The sequence below is a fragment of the Phyllobates terribilis genome, unplaced genomic scaffold, assembly GCF_046119375.1.
Source record: "Phyllobates terribilis strain yellow unplaced genomic scaffold, ASM4611937v1 Scaffold_47__1_contigs__length_9908305, whole genome shotgun sequence".
Lineage (NCBI taxonomy): Eukaryota > Metazoa > Chordata > Amphibia > Anura > Dendrobatidae > Phyllobates > Phyllobates terribilis.
In genome coordinates, this window is record NW_027362807.1 from 3,585,453 (window position 1) to 3,597,670 (window position 12,218).

A 12,218-nucleotide genomic window follows, 5' to 3' on the forward strand; every position below is an offset into this window, starting at 1 on the left:
GTCAGACCCGTATTAGTACGTCATCGCGATCGCGCGCGCACACAGGCTAATTGTCACAGCTGACACCCGGTACTATGTGCAGGGAGCGGTCCTGCACCGCTCCCAGCACATTAACCCCTGCGATGCTGCGATCGAAGTCGATCGCGGCATTGCGGGGGCAAGGGGAGGTGATCGCCGATACTCACCTCCTCTTCCAGCGCAGTCTGCAAAGGCTTCCCGGGTGTTGCCATGACGACCCGATGTCGTCATGACAACATCCGGGTCACCAGACAGCAGGAAGATTGTTTGGACATGCGCAGTGCATCTCCAAACAATCTTCACACTGTGCACCGCTGATAGCCTGCATGGCATAGGGATGGTGCTGCATTCCTGTGCCATGCAGGCGATCAGAGAAAAAAAAGTGAAAGTCCCAGAGTGGGACAAAGTAATAAAGTGTATAAACTGTCTGAAAGTGGAAAAAAAAAAAAAAATTGCAAAAATATAAAAAAAAAAAATAATCCACCAAAAATAAAAATATAATGTACCCATCAATAAATATTATTATAAAAAAAAACAATAAAAGTACACATATTTGGTATTGCCGCGTCCGGAACAACCTGACCTATAAAACTGTCCCACTAGTTAACCCCTTCAGTGAACACGGTAAAAAAAAAAAAAAAAAAAACAACGAAGCAAAAAACAATGCTTTATCACCATACCGCCAAACAAAAAGTGGAATAACACGCGATCAAAAAGACACATATAAATAAAAATGGTACCGCTGAAAACGTCATCTCGTCCCGCAAAAAACAAGCCGCCATACGGCTCCATCAGCCGAAAAATAAAAAAGTTATAGCTCTCAGAATAAAGCGATGCTAAAAAATATTTTTTTCTATAAAATAGCTTTTATTGTGTATAAGCGCCAAAACATAGAAAAATTATACAAATGTGGTACCGCTGTAAATGTACTGACCCGAAGAATAAAGCTACCTCATCAATTTTACCACACGCGGAACAGAATAAAAAAAAAAAAAAATAATTCCTGAATTGTTGGTTTTTGTTTATTCTGCCTCCCAAAAATCGGAATAGAAAGCGATCAAAAAATGTCACGTGCCTGAAAATGGCACCAATAACAGCGTCAAGTCATCCCGCAAAAAACGAGCCGTCACATGACTGTCTGCCAAAATCTGGAAAAATTATAGCTCTCAAAATATGGCGATGCAAAAACTAGATTTTACAAAAAATGCGTCTTTTAGTGTGTGACAGCTGTCAGTCATAAAAACCCCATATGATTCTGGCATTGCTGTAATCACACCGACCTGAAGAATAAAGTCGTCTAATCACTTATACCGCACAAGGAACGGCGTCAAAAATAAACTCTTGGGTTAGGATTGGGCTAGGGTTAGGGCTGGGTTTGGGGCTAGGGTTGTGCTGGGGCTAGGGTTGTGCTATGGTTAGGGTTGTGCTAGGGTTAGGGCTGGGGTTGGGATTTTTTTCAAAAGTAAGAAAAAAAAGATGACGATATGGCGACTAGTGTTGAGCGCAAGTGCTCGCTACTTGAGTTTGCATCGGGTGCCCTGGTATGCATTGAGTATCGTGGGTATTTGAGTGACATGCTCGAGTCTCTGCCCCATATGCTTCGCGGCCAAAAAACTTTACGGGGATTGCCTGCCATGCACGAGCGATCCCCGCATGTTTTTTTTTGGGTGTCTAATAACCATGAAACATGCGGAGCAGGGACTCGAGCATGTCACTCGAGCACACGCTGTACATGGTGCATACCTGAGTACCCGATGCAAACTCAAGTAGCGAGCACTTGCGCTCAAGAATAATGACAACTTATTCAATATGATGACCTAATGTAAACAAATTCTGTGCCGTACCTCTGGGTTCAAAATGTTCACTATACACCTTAATAAAATCCTTGAGGGGTATAGTTTCCAAAATGGGGACACTTATGGGGGAGCTCCACTGTTTAGGCACATCACGGGCTCTCCAAACGCGACATGGTGTCCGCTAACGAATTGAAAATCGGCTCAAATTGTTAGCGGACTCGCCCCTGTGTGCCCAAACATTGGAGCTCCCCCACAAGTGACCCCATTTTGGAAACTAGACCCCCCAAGGCACCTATCTATATGCATAGTGAGCACTTGGAAACCCCAGGTGCTTCACAAATTGATTCGTAAAAATGAAAAAGTGTTTTTTTTTTCACTTTTTCATTTTTATGAATCAATTTGTGAAGCACCTGGGGTTCCAAGTGCTCACTATGCATCTAGATAGGTGCCTTGGGGGGTCTAGTTTCCAAAATGGGGTCACTTGTGGGGGAGCTCTAAAGTTTGGGCACACAGGGGCTCTCCAAACGCAACATGGTGTCCGCTAACAATTTGAGTCGACATTTTGTTAGCGGATATCATGTTGCATTTGGAGAGTCCCTGTGTGCCCAAACATTGGAGCTCCCCCACAAGTGACCCCATTTTGAAAACTAGACCCCCCAAGGCACCCATCTAGATTCATAGTGAGCACTTGGAACCCCAGGTGCTTCACAAATTGATTCATAAAAATGAAAAAGTGTTTTTTTTTTCACTTTTTCATTTTTACGAATCAATTTGTGAAGCACCTGGGGGTTCCAAGTGCTCACTATGCATCTAGAAAGGTGCCTTGGGGGGTCTAGTTTCCAAAATGGGGTCACTTGTGGGGGAGCTCCAAAGTTTGGGCACACAGGGGCTCTCCAAACACAACATGGCGTCCGCTAATTATTCAAGCAAATTTTACAATCAAAAAGTCAAATGGCGCTCCTTCCCTTCCGAGCCCTGCCGTGCGCCCAAACAGTGTTTTTTCCCCAATCACGCAAGTGATATCGAAGAAATTTTTCCACAATCATGAAGTACAATATGTCACGAAAAAACAATCTCCGAATCAGGGGGATCCGTTGAAGCGTTCCAGAGTAATTACCTCATAAAGTGACAGTGGTCAGAATTGTAAAAATTGGCCTGGTCATTAACGTGCAAACCACCCTCGGGGCTTAAGGGGTTAAAGAATTACCCACCAACATCAGCCAATATGGATTCAGTCGTCACAGGCATTTAATTACCCCCTCTATTCACCCTGTTCTCAATTACACACATATCGGAGAATGGTCTGAGATTCCCCCGGGTAAATATTTCACTTCGTGAATTAACGGATTCAGAGATTGTTCCAATTGCCAAGTCAATCCTTGACAAGGAATGGTGTGACATTGAGTAGCATGAATATTGTCTAATTGAAGGATTTCTCTGTTTCAAAATATCCACATACACAATTTCTGAAAATAATCTAGCCATCCCCGTAGAGAAGGCCAAGAGTCAGGTATGTTACCCGTATGCAGCCTATCCCAATGTGGGTGGAAATAATTATTGAAATCTCCCACCAACAAAACTGGAGTCGTAGGAGAGTCCAATGTAAAGTATAATATTTTTTTAATAATTGTATCCTTATATGGAGGAGGTTTATATAAAGCTACTAAAATTATTTAAATTTTGTATATATAGCCCAATATACCAATATACCGTCCTTCAGTATCCATGAGAGTTTTAAGGCATTTACAGTAAATGGGATTGATTTATAAATCAAAACAGATACCCCTCCGGCATGAGAAGAAAATACTGAATGAAAAGCATGGCCTATCCACGACCTATGAATTTGTTTTGTTTCATAGGTTAAATGTGTTTCCAACAAGCAGACAATAGCTGGCTGGTATTGATGTAGCCAAGTATATGCAGCCACCTCTTAGGTGTCTCCCATGCCCCGCACCTTCCACGCTATAATATTTACAAGCTTAGCCATATGTGCGCAGGGAAACAGAATAACCAGTTGAGCTGTTCCTCCACCTCCTTTCTTTTTTTGCATGTACCCCTTTTTAACACATAACATAAATAACTTCTAACATTGGTTGTATTGCAATCAAACATTACAGACATTTCTCCCCGGAGGGGAGATTGGGAGCCTTTATAAGTCCAAAGCCTGACCTAAAAAGAAAAGCTCTTCTTCAAAACCTTTCCAGAGATTCCTGCTGTCCATATCAAATGGCATCAAGATTCAAAAGCCACCAAAGCAAAAGTGTTGATGTTTATGGAGGTCCGGATTTATCCGCTCTCAATTTAGCTTCGCTGATGTCCAGCCATTGTGTAGTTTCCCGCGGAGATTCATGGATGAGCACCTTTCCTGAGTCTACAATCCTCAGGTGTGTCGGATACATCACAGAATATGGGAGTAGTAGATCTCACAGTCTTTTCTTTACAGGTGTAAATTGTGTTCTGCACTTCAGCAGAGAAGTCAGGAAAGATGGTCACCTTGGTCTTTTCAATGGATAAGTTAGGATAGTCACCTGCTTTGCGCAGGATTGTGTCTCTATAGTGCAGTAACTTCAATACAAAGGGCCTTGGAGGAGCTGCTGGTGGAGGAGGTCTGAAAGGCACCCTATGAGCACGCTCTATTGCCAACATGGGAGACAGAACCTCTCTTCCAAACACAACTGTCTTCAGCTCTTTCTGGGACTCCTATAAGGAGTAGATTGTTTCTACAGGGTCTTTTCTCCAAGTCAACTGTTTTATTAAGTAGGGTAATCAGATTATGCTTGTATGTTTTCATATCCTTTTGCACAGGAGACAATTCATCCTCAATATTACTAATTCTGCCCTCTGTTTCTTTAATTCTTTCAAACGACCTTTGAATGTCTCTCCTTATAGATGACATAGCTTCCTTCATAAACCCCATATGGGTGATAATGCTGGTCAGGGACTTGTTGGACATATTGACCACAGATAGCACATCCCTCATGGTGGGTTCCTGATCTGTGGTATGCTCTAAATTTACTGCCGGCACCAAGTAAATTCCTTCACTTGATACCCAGGATAGTTGCTGCTGAATTTCTTGCTGCGTCATTTGCTCTTTATCAGGAGCACACGGTTCTCCCTGCTCCTCCTGTTCCTCCCCCGGCTGACCTTAAGGAGAATCCTCTATGGCCGCCTCTGTCACCCAGGCAAAGGATCTCAGACGAGATGCAGCCTCCGACATCTCCCTGTTGTGCTTCTTCGGCTGGCGCCATGTTGGACTGGCTGTCCTCCTTGCCAGTGCGGATCTTTTGATGGATCAGTCTCCTCGGGGGCCCCCGATATCAACTCCTCACAGGTACCGGAGTGTGTTAGGAGGTAGGATCAGCGGTATAAATCTTTTAGTCGGTGCAGGCTGGGACTACAGGCTTATGAGCGGGAGCTCTCAGTCCGTGTGTCTGCTCACATAAAGCCTCAGACAACAGCCCCTGCCTTGTGTTTTAAGTTTTTTTTTTTACAATGTTCACTGAAGGTGTTAACTAGTGGGACAGTTTTATAGGTCGGGTCGTTCTGGACGTGACGATACCAAATATGTGTACTTTTTTCTATATTTTTTTCTCATAAAAAATATTTATTTATGGATACAATATATATACAGTACAGACCAAAAGTTTGGACACACCTTCTCATTTAAAGATTTTTCTGTATTTTCATGACTATAAAAATTGTACATTCACACTGAAGGCATCAAAAGTATGAATTAACACATGTGGAATTATATAGTTAACAAAAAAGTGTGAAACAACTGAAAATATGTCTTATATTCTAGGTTATTCAAGGTAGCCACCTTTTGTTTTGATGACTGCTTTGCGCACACTTGGCATTCTCTTGATGAGCTTCAAGAGATAGTCACCGGAAATGGTCTTCCAACAATCTTGAAGGAGTTCCCAGAGATGCTTAGCACTTGTTGGCCCTTTTGCCTTCACTCTGCCGTCCAGCTCACCCCAAACTATCTCGATTGGGTTCAGGTCTGGTGACTGTGGAGGCCAGGTCATCTGGCGTAGCACCCCATCACTCTCCTCCTTGGTCAAATAGCCCTTACACAGCATGGAGGTGTGTTTGGGGTCATTGTCCTGTTGAAAAATAAATGATGGTCCAACTAAACGCAAACCGGATGGAATAGCATGCCGCTGCAAGATGCTGTGGTAGCCATGCTGGTTCAGTATGCCTTCAATTTTGAATAAATCCCCAACAGTGTCACCAGTAAAGCACCCCCACACCATCACACTTCCTCTTCCATGCTTCACGGTGGGAACCCGGCATGTAGAGTCCATCCGTTCACCTTTTCTGCGTCGCCCGGAGACACTGTGGTTGGAACCAAAGATCTCAAATTTGGACTCATCAGACCAAAGCAGATTTCCACTGGTCTAATGTCAATTCCTTGTGTTCTTTAGCTCAAACAAGTCTCTTCTGCTTGTTGCCTGTCCTTAGCAGTGGTTTCCTAGCAGCTATGTTACCATGAAGGCCTGCTGCACAAAGTCTCCTCTTAACAGTTGTTGTAGAGATGTGTCTGCTGCTAGAACTCTGTGTGGCATTGACCTGTTCTCTAATCTGAGCTGCAATTAACCTGCGATTTCTGAGGCTGGTGACTCGGATAAACTTAGCCTCAGAAGCAGAGGTGACTCTTGGTCTTCCTTTCCTGGGGCGGTCCTCATGTGAGCCAGTTTCTTTGTAGCGCTTGATGTTTTTTGCAACTTCACTTGGGGACACTTTCAAAGTTTTCCCAATTTTTCGCACTGGCTGACCTTCATTTCTTAACATAATGATGACCACTCGTTTTACTTTACTTAGAATTTGTATTATGGCAAGAAAAAAGCAGCTAACAGTCTATTCAGTAGGACTATCAGCTGTGTTTCCACCAGACTTCTGCACAACACAACTGATGGTGTCAACCCTATTTGCAAGGCAAGAAATCCCACTTATTAAACCTGACAGGGCACACCTGTGAAGTGAAAACCATTTCCGATGACTACCTCTTGAAGCTCATCAAGGGAATGCCAAGAGTGTGCAAAGCAGTCATCAAAGCAAAAGGTGACTACTTTGAAGAACCTAGAATATAAAACATATTTTCAGTTGTTTCACACTTTTTTTTTATTAAGTATATAATTCCACATGTGTTAATTCATAGTTTTGATGCCTTCAGTGTGAATGTACAATTTTCATAGTCATGAAAATGCAGAAATTTCTTTAAATGAGAAGGTGTGTCCAAACTTTTGGTCTGTACTGTATATATATATATATATATATATATATATATATATATATATATATATATATATATTTTATATTAGCTATTGAACCCGTTCTACGCCCGGGTGGCGAGCATTTTTATTGGTAAATTTTTAATTTTATAAAATTATCCTGCGCCATTTTGTTTAAAGATGTCTGCGAATAAGCATAAACAGTGTCTTCAATAAAATGGCGCCGCAGAGTGGTATGCACACGTGCTGACTCTGCTGCCTCACTGCGCAGGCGCCACCCATCCCGTCCAGCATATATAAGATGTACTGAGAATACAGGGGGTGTACTCACTTAAGCTGAACACTGTATATAACGTACTGAGATTTCAGAGGGTGTACTCACTTTTGCTGAGCATTGTATGTATAATGTACTGAGAATACAGGAGGGTGTACTCACTTATGCTGAGCGCCGTATGTATAATGTACTGAGAATACAGGAGGGTGTACTCACTTATGCTGAGCGCCGTATGTATAATGTACTGAGAATACAGGAGGGTGTACTCACTTATGCTGACCGCTGTATGTATAACGTACTGAGAATACAGAGGGGTGTACTCACTTATGCTGAGCTCTGTATGTATAATGTACTGAGAATACAGGAGGGTGTACTCACTTATGCTGAGCGCTGTATGTATAACGTACTGAGAATACAGAGGGGTGTAATCACTTATACTGAGCGCTATATGTATAACGTACTGAGAATACAGGGGGGTGTACTCACTTATGCTGAGCGTTGTATGTATAACGTACTGAGAATACAGAGGGGTGTACTCACTTATGCTGAGCGCTGTATGTATAACGTACTGAGAATACAGAGGGGTGTACTCACTTACGCTGAGCTCTGTATGAATAATGTACTGAGAATACAGGAGGGTGTACTCACTTATGCTGAGTGCTGTATGTATAACGTACTGAGAATACAGAGGGGTGTACTCACTTATGTTGAGCACTGTATGTACAACGTACTGAGAATACAGAGGGTGTACTCACTTATGCTGAGCGCTGTATGTATAACGTACTGAGAATACAGGGGGGTGTACTCATGCTGAGCGCTGTATGTATAACGTACTGAGAATACAGGGGGGTGTACTCACTTATGCTGAGCGCTGTATGTATAACATACTGAGAATACAGGGGGGTGTACTCACTTATGCTGAGCGCTGTATGTATAACGTACTGAGAATACTGGGGGGTGTATTCACTTATACTGAGCGCTGTATATATAACGTACTGAAAATACAGGGGGGTGTATTCACTTATGCTGAGCACTGTATGTATAACGTACTGAAAATACAGGGGGGTGTACTCACTTATGCTGAGCGCTGTATGTATAATGTACTGAGAATACAGGGGGGTGTACTCACTTATGCTGACCGCTGTATGTATAACGTACTGAGAATACAGAGGGGTGTACTCACTTATGCTGAGCTCTGTATGTATAATGTACTGAGAATACAGGAGGGTGTACTCACTTATGCTGAGCGCTGTATGTATAACGTACTGAGAATACAGAGGGGTGTACTCACTTATGCTGAGCGTTGTATGTATAACGTACTGAGAATACAGAGGGGTGTACTCACTTATGCTGAGCGCTGTATGTATCATGTACTTTGAATACAGAGGGGTGTACTCACTTATGCTGAGCTCTGTATGTATAATGTACTGAGAATACAGGAGGGTGTACTCACTTATGCTGAGCGCTGTATGTATAACGTACTGAGAATACAGAGGGGTGTACTCACTTATGCTGAGCTCTGTATGAATAATGTACTGAGAATACAGGAGGGTGTACTCACTTATGCTGAGTGCTGTATGTATAACGTACTGAGAATACAAAGGGGTGTACTCACTTATGTTGAGCACTGTATGTACAACGTACTGAGAATACAGAGGGTGTACTCACTTATGCTGAGCGCTGTATGTATAACGTACTGAGAATATAGGGGGGTGTACTCACTTATGCTGAGCGCTGTATGTATAACATACTAAGAATACAGGGGGGTGTACTCACTTATTCTGAGCGCAGTATGTATAACATACTGAGAATACAGGGGGGTGTACTCACTTATGCTGAGTGCTGTATGTATAACGTACTGAAAATACAGGGGGGTGTATTCACTTATGCTGAGCACTGTATGTATAACGTACTGAAAATACAGGGGGGTGTACTCACTTATGCTGAGCGTTGTATGTATAACGTACTGAGAATACAGGGGGGTGTACTCACTTATGCTGAGCACTGTATGTATAACGTACTAAGAATAGACGGGGGTGTACTCACTTATGCTGAGCGCTGTATGTATAACGTACTGAGAATACAGGGGGGTGTACTCACTTATGCTGAGCGCTGTATGTATAACGTACTGAGAATACAGGGGGGTGTACTCACTTATGCTGAGCGCTGTATGTATAATGTACTGAGAATACAGGGGGGTGTACTCACTTATGCTGAGCGCTGTATGTATAACGTACTGAGAATACAGGGGGGTGTACTCACTTATGCTGAGCGCTGTATGTATAACGCACTGAGAATACAGGGGGGTGTACTCACTTATGCTGAGCGCTGTATGTATAACGTACTGAGAATACAGGGGGGTGTACTCACTTATGCTGAGCGCTGTATGTATAACGTACTGAGAATACAGGCTGGTGTACTCACTTATGCTGAGCGTTGTATGTATAACGTACTGAGGATACAGGGGGGTGTACTCACTTATGCTGAGCGCTGTATGTATAATGTACTGAGAATACAGGGGGGTGTACTCACTTATGCTGAGCACAGTATGTATAACATACTGAGAATACAGGGGGATGTACTCACTTATGCTGAGCGCTGTATATATATCATACTGAATACAGGGGGTGTACTCACTTACGCTGAGCACTGTATGTATAACGTACTGAGAATACAGGGGTGTATTCACTTATGCTGAGCACAGTATGTATAACGTACTGAAAATGCAGGGGGGTGTACTCACTTATGCTGAGCGTTGTATGTATAACGTACTGAGAATACAGGGGGGTGTACTCACTTATGCTGAGCACTGTATGTATAACGTACTGAGAATAGAGGGGGGTGTACTCATGCTGAGCGCTGTATGTATAACGTACTGAGAATACAGGGGGGTGTACTCACTTATACTGAGCGCTGTATGTATAACGTACTGAGAATACAGGGGGGTGTACTCACTTACGCTGAGCACTGTATAACATACTGAGAATACAAAGGGTGTACTCACTTATGCTGAGTGCTGTATGTATACGTACTGAGAATACAGGGGGGTGTACTCATTTACGCTGAGCGTTGAATGTATAACGTACTGAGAATACAGAGGGATGTACTCACTTATGCTGAGCGCTGTATGTATAACGTACTGAGAATACAGGGGATGTGCTCACTTATGCTGAGCGTTGTATGTATAACGTACTGAGAATACAGGGGGGTGTACTCACTTATGCTCAGTGTTGTATGTATAACGTACTGAGGATACAGGGGGCTGTACTCACTTATGCTGGGCGTTGTATGTATAACGTACTGAGACTACAGTGGCGTGTACTCACTTATGCTGAGCACTGTATGTATAACGTACTGAAAAAACAGGGGGGTGTACTCACTTATGCTGAGCGCTGTATATATAGCGTACTGAGAATAGAGGGGGTTGTACTCACTTATGCTGAACGCTGTATATATAATGCACTGAGAATACAGGGGCGTGTACTCACTTATGCTGAGCACTGTATGTATAACGTACTGAGAATACAGAGGGGTGTACTCACTTATGCTGAGCGCTGTATGTAGAACGTACTGAGGATACAGGGGGTGTACTCACTTACGCTGAGCGTTGTATGTATAACGTACTGAGAATACTGCGGGGTGTACTTACTTACGCTGAGCGTTGTATGTATAACGTACTGAGAATACAGGGGGGTGTACTCACTTATGCTGAGCGCTGTATGTATAACGTACTGAGAATACAGGGGGATGTACTCACTTATGCTGAGCGTTGTATATAATGTGCTGAGAATACAGGGGGGTGTACTCACTTATGCTGAGAGCTGTATGTATAACGTACTGAGGATACAGGGGGTGTACTCACTTATCCTGAGCGCTGTATGTATAACGTACTGAGAATACAGGGGGGTGTACTCACTTATGCTGAGCGCTGTATGTATAATGTACTGAGAATACAGGGGGTGTACTCACTTACGTTGAGCGCTGTATGTATAACGTACTGAGGATACAGAGGGGTGTACTCACTTATGCTGAGCGCTGTATGTATAACGTATTGAGAATAGAGGGGGGTGTACTCACTTATTCTGAGCGCTGTATGTATAACGTACTGAGAATACAGAGGGTGTACTCACTTATGCTGAGCATTGTATGTATAACGTACTGAGAATACAGGGGGGTGTACTCACTTATGCTGAGAACTGTATGTATAACGTACTGAGAATACAGGGGGGTGTACTCACTTATGCTGAGCACTGTATGTATAACGTACTGAGAATACAGCGGGGTGTACTCACTTATGCTGAGCGTTGTATGTATAATGTACTGAGAATACAGGGGGGTGTACTCACTTATGCTGAGCGCTGTATGTATAACGTACTGAGAATACAGGGGGGTGTACTCACTTATGCTGAGCGCTGTATGTATAACGTACTGAGAATACAGGGGGGTGTACTCACTTATTCTGAGCGCAGTATGTATAACATACTGAGAATACAGGGGGGTGTACTCACTTATGCTGAGTGCTGTATGTATAACGTACTGAGAATACAGGGGGGTGTATTCACTTGTACTGAGCGCTGTATATATAACGTACTGAAAATACAGGGGGGTGTATTCACTTATGCTGAGCACTATATGTATAACGTACTGAAAATACAGGGGGGTGTACTCACTTATGCTGAGCGTTGTATGTATAACGTACTGAGAATACAGGGGGGTGTACTCACTTATGCTGAGCACTGTATGTATAACGTACTAAGAATAGACGAGGGTGTACTCACTTATGCTGAGCGCTGTATGTATAACGTACTGAGAATACAGGGGGGTGTACTCACTTATGCTGAGCGCTGTATGTATAACGTACTGAGAATACAGGGGGGTGTACTCACTTATGCTGAG